This window comes from Chionomys nivalis, chromosome 2 (assembly GCF_950005125.1).
Source record: "Chionomys nivalis chromosome 2, mChiNiv1.1, whole genome shotgun sequence".
Classification (NCBI taxonomy): Eukaryota; Metazoa; Chordata; class Mammalia; order Rodentia; family Cricetidae; genus Chionomys; species Chionomys nivalis.
The window spans coordinates 36,301,888-36,316,514 of record NC_080087.1 but is presented as its reverse complement, the minus strand read 5'-3'; the positions used below and the strand labels follow the sequence as shown (position 1 = coordinate 36,316,514).

General features: G+C 40.5%; 1 protein-coding gene across 26 annotated transcripts in view; it reads right to left on the bottom strand.

The window, feature by feature from the left end:
• The window catches only part of Epb41l2 (erythrocyte membrane protein band 4.1 like 2), a 179,767-nt gene that overhangs the window by 95,778 nt on the left and 69,362 nt on the right, over positions 1-14,627 (bottom strand). For 22 of the 26 annotated variants that reach the window (XM_057762001.1, XM_057762002.1, XM_057761994.1 and 19 more), the window contains exon 1: positions 5,014-5,088. The exons of 3 other annotated variants lie outside the window; for them this stretch is intronic. The gene's annotated coding sequence lies outside the window, so the exon portion shown is untranslated. Of the gene's footprint in view, positions 1-4,835; positions 4,946-5,013; positions 5,089-14,627 lie in introns of those variants that run through there. One more of the 26 variants, XM_057761997.1, reaches the window with a different exon arrangement.

Below are 14,627 nucleotides of genomic sequence, written 5' to 3'. Positions count from 1 at the left end.
AATGCTATGCTATTAACTAAATGCAAACACATTTCAAAGAAATAAATGGTAAGTGTATGACAATGTATTCAGTAAAGATAAGCAACTAATTTTTTAAATAATCAGTGCTGCCCCCCCTACCAGCCACATAACCAGACCATGCTTGTTATTTTTAAAGGGCAATTTAAAAACTCATGGCATACTATTTCTAATGATGTAAACTCACATTTGCTTGAAATTAAGCCCACACATGGAAAAGATATGAACCTACAAAGAAGCCCTTTGCTAGTTCCAGGATAGGCAAGATCACATTTCATTCAGAGAATATATTTCTTCTGATTTTTCTCTTTTTAAACAAAATCCTTTTTTTTTTGTTCAGTTTTTCTCCCCTTACTCATGCATGCTCAGAGTCACTTCCAGGATGGGTCCAATGTAGGTTCTGTTGGTCTAGAACAATCCTGAAGTTTCCCTTTCTTTCTTAAAGAAGACATTCATCAGTTGATGAGTTTCCAGCAAAAGATTTTTCCCTCTACAAGGATACTTGGCTTTCCTGCCTCTGGATACTATAGAAATGTTATAATCATCTTGAATCCACCAAAGAAGGAAGTCTAAAGACTACTTGGCACAGGATACAGAACATGGACACAGTTATAGGAAAGAGGACCATCCCCGATCAGGCCAGACCCAGTCGGGCCCCATTTTCTATAATATAAATAACATGCTCTCTTAGGGCTGAAATGATTGCCAAAGGCATTCAAACAGCTTCTGAAGTCTAAAGAAAACAAAGAAATGAAGACTTAATAAACAGAAAAGGGCCAGTTTGGGAGATGGAAACAGGAAAACTGGGAAGGTGTTCGAGGGCATCTTCGGCTCACCGTGAGCTCAAGGCAAGCCTGGACTACATAAGAACGTCTCTAAAATACAATAAGGAAAAGAAAAAAGAAACAGAACACATATAGACTTCATCATCATCCGGTAAGTTTTATGATTAAAAGTCATGGTTGTAAAATGCTAGGAGTTTTTCTGTGTTTGATTGATTTTAGCATAATAGTAGTGAAATATAGTATTCATTGTTGAACAACTCTAAATATAAATAAAAAATTGTTTTATAGTTCCTTTACATGTTGCAGGGGGAAATATGAATAAAGGCATAATCTTTTGTTACTTAGCTGAAATGAAATCATTCGAATAATAAGCCCAATAATACAACTGACTCAACATCAAAAATACAAATTGGCTAGGCTAATTTAAATCAGCCTAACATAACAGGAAGAAAAGGTGGCATGGCTAAATGATGCTCATAAAACTGAAATAAAAAAGAAAGTCACTTGCATTCCTAGATAAATAAATGCACCCAAAGGCCAGACAGGTGTGTGTCCAAGATCTCAGAAGTCAGGAAGTTAAGGCAAGAAGCCAGTTAAACTTACATCTGGGTTAAAGAATAAAACTATTGGGCTGGAGAGATGGATCAGCAGTTAAGAGCATTGGTCCTTCCAAAGGTCCTGAGTTCAATTCCCAGCAACCACATGGTGGCTCACAACCATCTGTAATGAGGTCTGGTGCCCTCTTCTGGCCTGCAGACATATACTCAGACAGAATACTTTACAAATAAATAAATATAAAAAAGAATAAAATTATTCAAAAAGAAAAGGGATACACATACAACTACAACTTTAGAATGGAGAAACTCCATCTTAATCACATGATCACTAAAAAACACAGAAGCACTTGCATATAGCTATTACTGAAGAGTATCTGGTACAGACACCATAGAAGTCAGTTTGTCAATAGCTACATCATGGGGCCAAATATGGTGGCATGCGCCTTTGACCCCAGCACTTGAGACATAGATGCAGTCATGTCTTTGTGAGTTTCAGACCAGCCTGGTCTACAAAGTGAGTTCTACGGCAGCCAGATACTATTTTAAAAAACAGAAAGCTGCCGGGCGATGGTGGCGCACGCCTTTAATCCCAGCACTCGGGAGGCAGAGGCAGGCGGATCTCTGTGAGTTCGAGACCAGCGAGGTCTACAGAGCTAGTTCCAGGACAGGCTCCAAAGCCACAGAGAAACCCTGTCTCGAAAAACAAAACAAAACAGAAAAAAAAACAAAAAAAAAAAAAACAGAAAGCTATCATAATCCCAAATACATATTTTAAACTAACAGTCTCACTTCTAGTAAAGAATCCTGCTGACATATATGCACATGTATGAAATAATTGCATGCAAGTGAGAAAAAAACACATACAGTTATGAAAACTTAATAAAAAAATGAACCCACATGTTACATATTATATGCAACTAATAGGTTGAAAGCATAGTTTTTGGAAGAAATAAAAGTTTATGTGCACATATGTAGCACTTGTAAACCAGGGGAAAACTAGGGTAATGGGAGAAGCAGTGTCACAGCTCCAGCCACAATGAGCAGTAAGAGCTCAGAAACCTCCCAGGGTACTTATTCCAATTCAGAAGCACCACACTGATTTCCTACAGAATGAAGTTTAATACTACATATGCTCAAAGTAACTGAGTTTTGCTAATCTATCTCAGATAGTCCACAAAGCAACCTCATGCCACATAGACTGCTCACCTAGTCTAAGCTTAAAACTTCATGTTTAGGATAGCAGTACCTTTAAAGAAGTATTTCCATGGGCCTTCAAGAATGTTCGGTTGGTAAAAGACCCTGCCCCAAGCCTGCAATATGAGTTTGGTCCTAGGACTCATGCTCAGAGAGAGAAATAACTCTAACCTCCACTCATGGACCCTGGCACTGTGTGTGTGTGTGTGCGTGTGTGTGCATGTGTCTGTGTATGCATACAAGCATGTGTGACACACACACAAATAAATGCAATTAAAAAATAAAAAGATCTTTTGAGTTGTGTATTTAAAAGGAGAGAAAGCTGAGAAGGCTGGAGCTCCCCACCGTCCCAACCTCAGTGCAGAGCTGAAACAACATCCTGTACTCTGGTAAAGTGCAGGGAAGCCACAGAAGATTGCTGCTATTATCTGCTGAAGAAAGGAAAATGTAGCCCTTAACAGTTCTCTCAAAGGTGAGAACATTTTTAAAGGGAAGATAAAATGGAAAGAAAGGTACGTGTGGAAGATGGCCACATATAAACACTCCCAATCGCTTTCAGCAGCTTCCTCTTCGTTTACAGGGAGAAGCAACAAACTGGCATGATATGTCATGTGCTTCCTGTCCACACCTTCTCCCTGGCCCACATCTGCTGTGATGCTACCATAAAGAGGGACATTTTTCTTAGATGAGTAAAACTTCATGTTCCCAGTGTAACGTCATACATCCGGTGGCTTCTCAATAATACTTTTATGTTGTTCCTGGTATCTAGGGAGCATTTATTAGATCATCGCCATATAACGCTGTGTCAAAAAGAAAAATATACCAACTGTTTCTCAGAGTGACACCAAAAGCAGGCTCAAGCAGAACAGAGATAAAATCATCATCTCTCTTGATCCTAACAGATAACATGAAATTTTATTTTTTCTGAGCTCATGCATAGGAGGCTCATCCAACCCTAACAGGCATACCTACTTGTAATGAGTGGTAACCAACAACCAGTTACTTATTTCTGTGTAAAGAAACTCTTAAGTCCTGTGGCTACAAAATAACAACAGTATTTCCAGAGGCTCTTCCCAAATAAGCCAAAGACAAATCCACCAAGGTTAATTGCATGGGATAAACACATAGGCTGCAGACGCTGCATTTTAATGGGTCATAAGACAAAAGCTTGTCAAAGTCAATCAATGTCCCAGACTGTGACAAGTCCACCAAGCTGGGGCCTGCTTTCAAATCCCTTCTCTGTAAGCTCGGGAATGCTGCAGCATGAACACATATGCACTCTGCCCCGAATACCCTCATTACACAGGGCAGTCCCGCTAGTGTTAACCAGAGCCACAGACATCATCGCAATCACTGTTATTTTGTTAACGAGCAATAAAACCAGTTTTGCTTTTTCTCCTTCATTTTTAAAGATTACTAAATGAGTAAATTGTATAAAGAAAATCCATGAGAAGTTTTTAATTTCATATGAATGTTAGAATCTAAGCAACAGAATAAATTTTCACACTTCCTCAGTATGACAAGATTAGATATTTAGAAATGAAAGATAGAGCACATTATGAAAACAGCATACAGCTCTTGACAACTGCATACACAGGACTCTGTAGATGCTAAAACAGTTGGAATTCACATCTCTCAGAGCTACAGAACAACTTCCTTTTAATCAGATACATTAGTGTGAAAACAAATTCTATAAATCACTACATTGAGATTTTCACCTTTTAATGTGATAAAAATATGCAACATTGGTTTCACAGTGCATTAGAAAATAATTTAGTTTCAGGGGCTGGAGAGATGGCTCAGTGGTTAAGAGCACTGGCTGCTGCTCTTCCAGAGGACCTCAGTTCAATTCTCAGCAACCATATGGCAGCTCATAACTGCCTGTAACTCCAGTTTCAGGGGATCTGACATCTTCACACAGACACACATAAATACAAATGCACATGAAATAAAAATGAATAAATTATTTTTTTAAAAAATTTACTTTAATATGGTTTCTCACACTGGAGGTGCGAAAGTCAACGGTAAGGCAGTGAGACGAGTGTATAAAATAAACTAGCTTCATTATTCTTAGACACCATATCTGAAAAGGCTATTTGTACTAAAGATAACCCACACAAATTTAACATTTGCCTAAAAAATGTAAATAACTAGTCTGAAACAAAATTTTTGCCACTAAAATACATACACACATGCATGTAGTAGTCACACACATGTAAATACACATATTCACACATTTTTTTAATAGGGCTTACAGCAAATACAACACAACATTCCTTACCCAAAGAGTATATACACCAGATTCCATCTACTCGGTACACTAGCAAATTCCACATTTTCAGCGCCCCTTGACTCTCAATCGCATTCTAAACAGCAAACTTCTTTCACAAGCAGAAACAAGCAAGCATGTACCATAAAACCCGACAGCTCCGACAGAACTCCCCCCTGGATGTACATACGCAGGCAACATCTAGGCACATTCAGCCAGCTGTCTCCTGTTTCCTGTCATGAGGAGACTGTGGGAAGCCGATGGAAATGCAGCTCCAAAAGCTTAATGAGCAAACCAGGCCCCACCCAAGCTGGACCCTGCTGGAGAAGGACATGCTCAGTAGAAAAGTCCAGCTTGCTTCCAAGTCACTTCATTCCTCAGCTAGAAAATCCATGTGAGCCAAAGAAGAGCTTTCTGCTGCCTATTCTATGCAGCAACTACATAAAGGCTGTTTTGGTGACAAGGCTCCAATTCTGCAATTGCAATTTTTATGATTCAACCATTATTAAGAATTCCTTTTTCACTTAGTTGGGTTTTTTTTTTTTTTTGTGTGTGTGTGTGTGTGTGTGTGTGTGTGTGTGTGTTCGTTCTCTGACAAGTCAGAAAACATTTTCTGGAAGTCAGTTCTCTTCATTCACTATGTGGTGGTTCTGGAGATCAAACTTGGGTGATCAGGCTTGGCAAAAGGCATCTTTACCCACTGAGTCATAGGCCCCTTTTTGTTCTCCTCAAGAGCCAGACTCTTAACAGCAGGCATGAGAAGCTCTCTTTTGAGCTGAATTAGGGTTGTCCAAGAAATTCCCAAAATATTATAAGTTACTGCCTTTGGTTGGCCCCCAAAAGTGAAAAGTAAATCTATATTAATAGAGACACCATGCACTTGAGACGCACATTCCAGAGGACTTAAGACTGGATATAGGAAGGTCTCAAAGAGCTGGAAAGAATGTTTTCCAACCATAAGAGAAATACTTTAGGTATTTCAATAAACATGATGTCACCTGTACCAAATGGTCAGGAAAGGATGAGGTTTTCCTCCATGAAGACTTACTGAAGGTAAGTTTCTGTAATAGGTCCAAAAAGGATCCTCTGTCAAATTATGCAAATACGGAACTTTAAATCTCTATAATAATAAAAGCAGGCTATTCTCATAGAGTTCTCACCGCACCACAGAAGAGCGATTTGGTGAGATTTTCAATAGAACCCATTTTACTTATTCAAAGTATCATCCTTTATTCATATTAAGTTTGTGCCATTTTAAATTATAAACCTATTTTAAACATTCTTTACATTTATTTACTTTGTAAATTAGACACATGCACAAGTGTGGACACCATGGGAAATGTGTGAAGGTCAGAGGACAACTTATAGAAATTAGTGTGCTCTCTCTACCAAATGAGTTCCTCAAATGCACCTTACCCACTGAGCAGCTCACAGGCCCTTTTCTGAAACCATTTATTCTATGGGATACAGAAATCTGGAGCCACTGAACTATAGCAGCAATGCCAGTGAACTACACTTTAGCAGACAGGTATCCAAGCTCTAGCTCAGACACCTCCTACCATGCCTATGTGTATTGTTTTTCTTGACCCATATCCTATCTGTACGGCCAGAAATGTGCTCCCCTAAAATTCTGTGCTTTGTATGTGGAGGTGGAGGGTTTAGGAGATGAAAAATTTATAAAGAGGCTGGTAAGGGGAGGTTCTGATGATAAAAATGAATGCCCCTGTTAGAAACAAACACCAGACAGCTTACATCACAGCTACCTAACTAATTCCAAGAAAAGGCCTTACTGGCAACTCCAATTTGGACTTCTAACCCCCAGAACTGTGTGAAAACAAATTTCTGTTGTTTCAGCAACCCAGTCTGCGGTTTTATTATGGCAGCCTGACTCCTCATAGCCACGGGACTCAGTGCCACCACTCAGCTCTTGCTGGCTTCAAAACTAAAGACTTCACATATCAGATGCATGAATCTTGTTGTCTGAAGGGACTGAGAGACCTGAGTAGCACAACAACTTTTGTGGTATTAAATATTAAATACATTCCTTCACTCATACATGTAGTAAGGCTGTAGGGCCAACATTTACACTTTAGTCTGCTTCAAAACAGTCAATTTTCTATCTCTATTATCTCTATTTTACCACCCTTACTCTCCAGATTAGTAAACGAAACCCAGAAGTGAAATAACTTTGGAACCTTACCCAATAGGTTATCAGCAGAGAAGTCTACAAATATGTCCAGCTCATTATTCCTTGTTTTTGAAAAGATTTTGAACAATTCAAAGAATATAAGCTGAAACACAGCTTGTATTTTGTTAACAGGGACTTGTATATGTTACAGTCATCTTGGGAAAAATATTTTTAAACATCATTTTTATATTATATCATCATTATCATAAAACAAAAATAGGAAAATTTATTCTTAAAATGTAGTCTGTATAGTCAAAAAAGTTAGAGTGGAAAAAACTTTCATTTATTAATGTACAAGAGTTTAGGCAGATTTTAATCTTAAACCCAGAGTAACATGACTTTTCTGTCTCTCACCACAAAAAGAAAAAAAGAAAAAAAAGGAGGGGAGGGGCGAGGGAGAAAAGGAGAGAGGGAAGTAAAAGGAAAGATATATGATGTAGATGTAAAGGAAAGTACTGTGGTACTGCGGTCCTGAGGATCCAGCAGGACTGCTGTGAATCTGAGACCAGCCAGAGCTTGTAGCAAGACTGTCTCGAAAAAAAGGACAGCAGGTGACTCAATATCCTGACAGTGGCAGTCAGCTGATGGCTCCAAACCATGAAGAACACAAACTCCGGGCAAAACCAGTTCTCAGTGTCACAGAAGAGACAGGGGCGACCAAGTTCTTTAGCTGTCACATCTCTACTTTGTCAGCCTTCCTCCAAGAAGTCATCATCACCTGCCAAACCAGGGGGAATTCGGACAACACAATTTTCTAGCAGAGCCCTAAAACCACATGGAAAGTTCTCAGAAATAAGCCTCTTTTTCTCTCTTTTCTAATACAATTGACCACACTGGGAACCAACATTCCCATCCACCAATCATCATACAAGACTGTACACGCATCACCACCACTGTGGAGAACTCTTTCCTAACTCTTCAAATAGATGTTCATTTTCTAAAACCCTGCATGTCTTACAATAACTGCTATTGGTACATCCACCCGGGGTAAACAGAAGGTACACACAAGGAAGGAAGAGGACCAGTGTTCCACAAGTACCTGGGCTCCAAATACAAGTTGTCTTTGGACCACACACCATCATTTCATTTCTTTCAGGCTCTAAATGCAGAATAATCTGCAGATGAGTCATCTGCAAAATTTCGTCCTTAACCAGACGCCTTGGTAATATCATACTCATATGATCAACTATGTTTCTTTTTTTTTTTTTCTTTTTTTTTTTTCAAAACAGGGTTTCTCTGTGGCTTTGGAACCTGTCCTGGAACTAGCTCTGTAGACCAGGCTGGTCTCGAACTCACAGAGATCCGCCTGCCTCTGCCTCCCGAGTGCTGGGATTAAAGGCGTGCGCCACCATCGCCCGGCTCAACTATGTTTCTTAAAATGCAGCTTTTCACAGATCTGTAGGACTCTAGAATATGACTTAAATCATTTTTAAAAGGTGTGATAGTTTGGATAATTGGCCCACATAATCTCATATGGAGTGGCACTATTAGGAGATGGGATCTTCTTGGAGGAAGTGTGCCACTATGAAGGCAGGTTTTGGGAACTCCTATGCTCAAGCTATGCCCACTGTGATCAGACTCCTTCTGCTGCCTGCAGATGAGATGGAGAGCTCTCAGCTCCACTTCCAGTACTATGTCTGTCTGCATGCCGCCATGTCCCACCAATGATGATAATGGACTAAATCTCTGAAGCTCTAAGTCGCCCAATTAATTAAATATTTCCTTTATAAGAGCGGCTCATGGAGTCACTTTACAGCAATAGACACAAAAGATATGGGGACAAAGTAGGAGCAAGTGTAGAGAAAGTGCAGGGAAAGAAGAAATCAATAAAGGGGCTGAGGAAGAAAACTTTCTGAACCTGCATAGGGAGTTACATTCAGTTCTCAAGCACTAACACACACACGAACAAAATAAAATGATGGTGGTTCAGAAAGTATTCTGACAAAACTATTAACACATACTATTTTAAAAATCAACTGTAGCCAGGTGGTAGCTTTAAGCCCAGCACTGAGGAGACAGAGTCAGGCTGAACTCTGAGTTCAAGGCCATCCTGGTCTACAAAGTGAGTTCCAGGACAGTCAGAGCTGTTACACTGAGAAATCCTAACTTAAAAAACAAAACAAGACAACAACACCAACCAAAATGAAAACCTGTAAGAAAGCAAAGCATGAGAGCATACACAACTGGACTAATGTAGTAATCCAGCAGAGGGGTCTGCTTTCCATTGCACCTTGTGACTAAAAGAACAACTAACTGTCAATGATCTTAATCTGCTTTGTTGAGGGCAATATGAGAAGAATCTAGAAGAGGACAACACCTCAGCTCTAGAATGAAGGTGATATGAGCTGAGAGAGGAGGCTGGTGAAAGCAGAAGCAGCAGACTCAGGTAAACCTATTAGTTGCTGTAAATCTCCTGGGGGATTGTGGCTTTCTGCTTGTTTTGGCTTTAAAATCTGGCCCTTTTGAAAGTTCAATGTGACACCTAGGGAAGCTCCACTCAGCTTTGCCCAGTGGAAGAAGTTCTCCAAACCAACCATGCCTAATAAGCATTGCTGCATTCTTCCTTGGTGTCAGACAATGGTCGTACACAGGGAACTCGGAGTACAGTAGAGAGGACAGACACATAAACAAGTCATTAGACCACAAGTGATAAGAGATGCAAGAGAGGTACAGGAAAGATGCAGCAGACGTGGCCAACTCCCTTGGGAAGTCAAGAAAGGAGTTACAAGCTTACAATGTCAAGACAAAGCTCACTCTTCACACATTCTGCAGCAAACAGGTACTGCTGTTGGGCAGTAACAATGTTCATGCTGAACTATGGATAAACAAACAAAATAAAATTAAACTACCTATCACTAAGACTACCACAAAGGGCCACTGTATAACACAGTGTGATGCAGCAAAATGGGAGTCGTAGAGAATCAAAGTGAAAGCAACAAATGGTCTCAGTGTTCATGGACCTCACCATGGCCTTTCATAGACAAGGAATCTGAACTCCTCCCACTAGTGTAATTGTCTGGATTACACAGCCAATCAACAGCAGATCTAACCAAGCTAGGTATTAGATCCTGATTCATACTCCCAGTTCCCAGCCCTACAGCATGCCATGCCAGGCTGAAGAAGGAAAAGGGAGACACATTTAAGGAAAGAGAATGGAAATGAGTCTTTTCACTGTCACATAATGCCAAAAACAAAAGCAGAACCCAACTCCAATATAAGAATTACAAATCTAAAGCACTTCCCATCCTGCCCTAACTGCTGTACATAAGCATCCCACTGCTAAAACATTCTCTACTCAGGCTGAAGAGATGGCTGAGTGGTTAAGAGCACTTAGCACTCTTGCAGAGGACTGGGGTTCCATTCCCAGGACCTCCAAGGCAGCTCACAGTTGTTAACTCCAGTTCCAGCAGACCCAGCAGCCTTTTCTGGTGCACTGACATACATGCAGGCAAAACACTCAGCATAAATATATTTTTTAATTATCTACTCTTTCAACCTGAAAGAACATTAAGCTTATACTCAAACAGTTTAATATTCTCATGCTGCCATTTACCTAAGTCTATAAAATGAAAGTATCAGCTGTAGTGTAATGTTTTATTCCTTTGGCTTTGGAGGACCCACCACCCAGCTCCCAAATAAATCACACACAGAGGCTTAGTCTTATGTTATGAATGCCTGGTCTTAGTTTGTCTTGTTTCTTGCCAGCTGTTCTTAAATTATCCCATCTACCATTTTCCTTCTCTTACTTTTGTGTATCTTACTTTCACTCTTACTCCGTGGCTGGCTGGGTGGACCCCTGATGTCCTCCTCCCTTGTTCTCTCACTGATCCTTCTTCCTCGGTTCTCCTATTTATAGGCTCTGTCTGGCAGCCCCGCCTATCCTAGCTCCTACCTTGCTATTGGCCGTTCAGTTCTTTATTAGGACTGTCAGGTAGAGAATCACAGGCAGAGAATCACAGCCTCACAGAGTTAAACAAATGCAGTATAAATAAAAGCAACACGTCTTAAAATAACATTGACCAACAATCAGCCACTAAAACCTCTAACAGGATTGGGGATGAGATCAAAAGAAAATTATAATGATAGCTGCCAGTAAAGCACAAACACTAAAGGAATGCAGAATACTACTAAACAAGAGATTTGAATGATCAGAACCTTCAGCTAGCCTTTGTTTCCTCTAAAACGTTTGAATGCATCCTACATTAACTTCATTTTTAAAGAAAAACTATTAAAATGCAATAATCTCCCTACCAATCTGATTTATCTACTCTTTTCTAAATATGCAAAATGAAAACTATTTCTCCAACCTAACACACCTTTTGAAATCTCTCTTCGATCTTTTCTCGAGCAGCAATTAAAATAGCCACCACTAGGAGCTAGAGAGAACACTGAGTCAGTAAAGAATCTGCCTTGCGCCGGGCGGTGGTGGCACACGCCTTTAATCCCAGCACTTGGGAGGCAGAGGCAGGCGGATCTCTGTGAGTTCGAGACCAGCCTGGTCTACAAGAGCTAGTTCCAGGACAGGCTCCAAAACCACAGAGAAACCCTGTCTCGAAAAACCAAAAAAAAATAAAAAAATAAAAAAAGAATCTGCCTTGCAAGCTGGAGGACCCGAGTTTGGACCCATAGTTGTGTAGTGCATCTTTAAGCCTAGCAACGTGGGGAAGCGCCAAAAGGAAGATGGGCAGCTCCTTGGAACTCAATGACAAACCAGCATACCCAATCAATCCAGGTTCAGAGATAGTCCCTTTCCTAAAAAATAAGGTAGAGAGCAACAGAGAAAGACACTCAATGTCAACCTCTAGCCTCAACAGGCAAACATATGCACAGAAACCCATATGCACATGTTCACACATTCACACAAAGGACATAAACTATTCCTTACAAATAAAAAACAAAAATAAATAATAGAGAGGTCATATAGTTCAATGGCTGACATTGCTCCTAAGACTAAATTCAATGCCTGGGACTCACTTGGGGGAGAGGCGAGAAAATCAGCTCGGAAAAGCTTTCTGAACTTCAAACTCATGTGTTCCCCCCACCACACACACACACACACACACAAAGTAAACAAGTTATAAAATAAAAAGCAAGTTATTCTTTTAAATTAGGATTTGATTTGGGGACAAGGTTGCAAGGGCAGGGGCAGATGCAAGGAGACAAGGAGGTGAGTGGGATTGGAATGCATGATATGAAATCAACAAAGAATCAATAAAAGTTTTTATTTTAAAAAAACTGAGCACTGATTGCTTCTATTGAGGAAATATGAGGGTGCCTGCTGTAAGGAGGCAGCTAGTTAGTTCCCAGCCGCTTAGCCCTGAAATAACCACAGAAACTATATTAATTAAATCGTTGCTTGGCCTATTAACTCTAGCTTCTTATTGGCTAACTCTTACATATTAATTTAACCCATTTCTATTAATCTGTGTATTAATAGCTAATATTAATAGCTAGTAAGGCTGTGGCTTACTAGTTAAAGTTCTGGCATCTGTCTCCAGTGAGGCTCCATGGCTTCTCCCTGACTTTGCCTTCTTTCTCCCAGCATTCAGTTTAGTTTTCTCTGCCTACCTAAGTTCTGCCCTATCAACATGCCAAGGCAGTTTCTTTATTCACCAATGGTATTCACAGCATACAGAGGGGAATCCCACATCAGGGGCCAACATAATGGTCAGTGCCCTGCCTTCCTTCAGTTCAGCACAGCCTATGGTACAAGTCCATGAGGGGCTCAGTCTGCCTCCCAGCACTTCTATTGACCTTTGCTCCTGAAACCTCGCCTACCCCAATGACCGCTTACTAGCAAGCATCCTAATTGGGCACTGCAGTTCTCCTCATGTGTTTCTGTCACTTCAGCACTCAGCCATAAATTGAGGAAGACAATCCTAACCACGAGTCCTAACACACTCAACCCAAATGCCTTTCTTTCTGTTCAACACAACACACAACTATGCACTGTCACGCCTGCACACAGTTCATTACTTTTGCCTATGAGATCTTGACTTTAGTTTTGTATATTGAGGTTGGCTCAAATCAGTTCATTCCAGGAGGAATTACTCTGCATAATTCTCTGCTGAAGGCTTCTAAGGCTACAGACCTTTATGAAAATGGCTGCCAGCAGTGTGAGCAGAGGGTGCTTGAAAATGTACTGCATTAAAGAAAGAATAAGACCTATAACGGAGGCAGAAACAATCTAACAATAAGTGACTTACGAGGGAAGAATGATTCCCAAAGTGACCTTGAAGGATAAGAAGGAGCTTCGTGGACAGATAAGTGGGTGTAAGTACATTCCAGACTGTGGGAACAGTAGGGAAGGGCACAGGACCATTAAAGATAAATGTGCTGTAGAGAATGGTGAGTACCTCATCTGCCTGGAACACAGGGTGGGGAGTAGAGATGGGGAAAAGGAAGCAACAGCCAAACAAAGCATGATCAGTATTGAACTCAGATGTTTTCACTCAATCCTGTAGGCAATGGAAAATAATATTAAGTTTGTGTTTCTGGAAGACTACTTTGGCAGTCATTTGAGAACCAGTGATACAATGAGAGGAAACTGGATGAAATGATTCTCCAATGATCCAAGAGACTAAGACAGGGGCAATAAACGTACAACAGCAAGGAACCTGAAAGTCATGGCATGAGAGATGACAAGAGGGGATCACCCAGCTGGGAGAGTGTCCAAACATGCACTGGGACCCACAAGGGTTAACGAGTGCTAGCAGACTGGTGAGACACAGAGGTAAGCCGGCCATGCACCCTCTGAAGGCTAGCAACAAAGAAAGGTAGGGAAAGAGGAACTGCAGAACACTTCATTACTGGGGGAACTTTAAAGTACACGAAGAAAAGGAAAACTTTTAAGTCTTAGAAATGGGAAACTATCTCTTCTAATCAATGTCTTCTAACCAATCACAATTCTCTCACAATGTATGCAAATAAACAGGAGGCTCAAAACCTCTTAAGTTAAACAATTTTCAATGAGAACACATTATTTTTGTTCTGCTTTTGAAATTATTAATGTTTGGAATTTCCTGTGTAATCTTCCATCTTCTGATATACAAGCTTGACTTGTGAATCAGTACTTACTAAGCTACAAAGAAGAATATAAGCAAATGACCGTCCATGGCCTTTTTATCTGCGTAAAGACAGAGAACTGGAACTGCAACTGTGAAGTCTGAGGAAGGAGGATTTGTTTTCATCCTAGTGTGTGCCAAAGGGCTATTTTTTTTTCACAAGACAGAAAAACTACAAGTGTAATTCCTATTCTGAAACTATGAGGCCTGTGTCTAATAAAAGGTCAGTTCAAAAGACAAACCAATGAAGACCACCAGCACCACCAACACCCCATAAGAACCCGAGAGGTTATAAAACAACACTCCTTTTATAGAGCTGAAGCCTGTTCGGGGTGGGCTTTAGGACACTCTGACAGTGCACACAAATACTACCTCTGGAACAGAACCAAACGGCACAGCTGCAAGACATCTTCCACTACCGTAGTAACCGACTCAATCACAGCTCTGCCTTTTAGGAGAGAGTCTATAAAACCGAGAAGCAGAGCTATTTTCCCCTACAAACTGTTTAGTGGAGCTGTGCTCGCCTGATCCAAGCTTTAGGGGAAAAAGGAA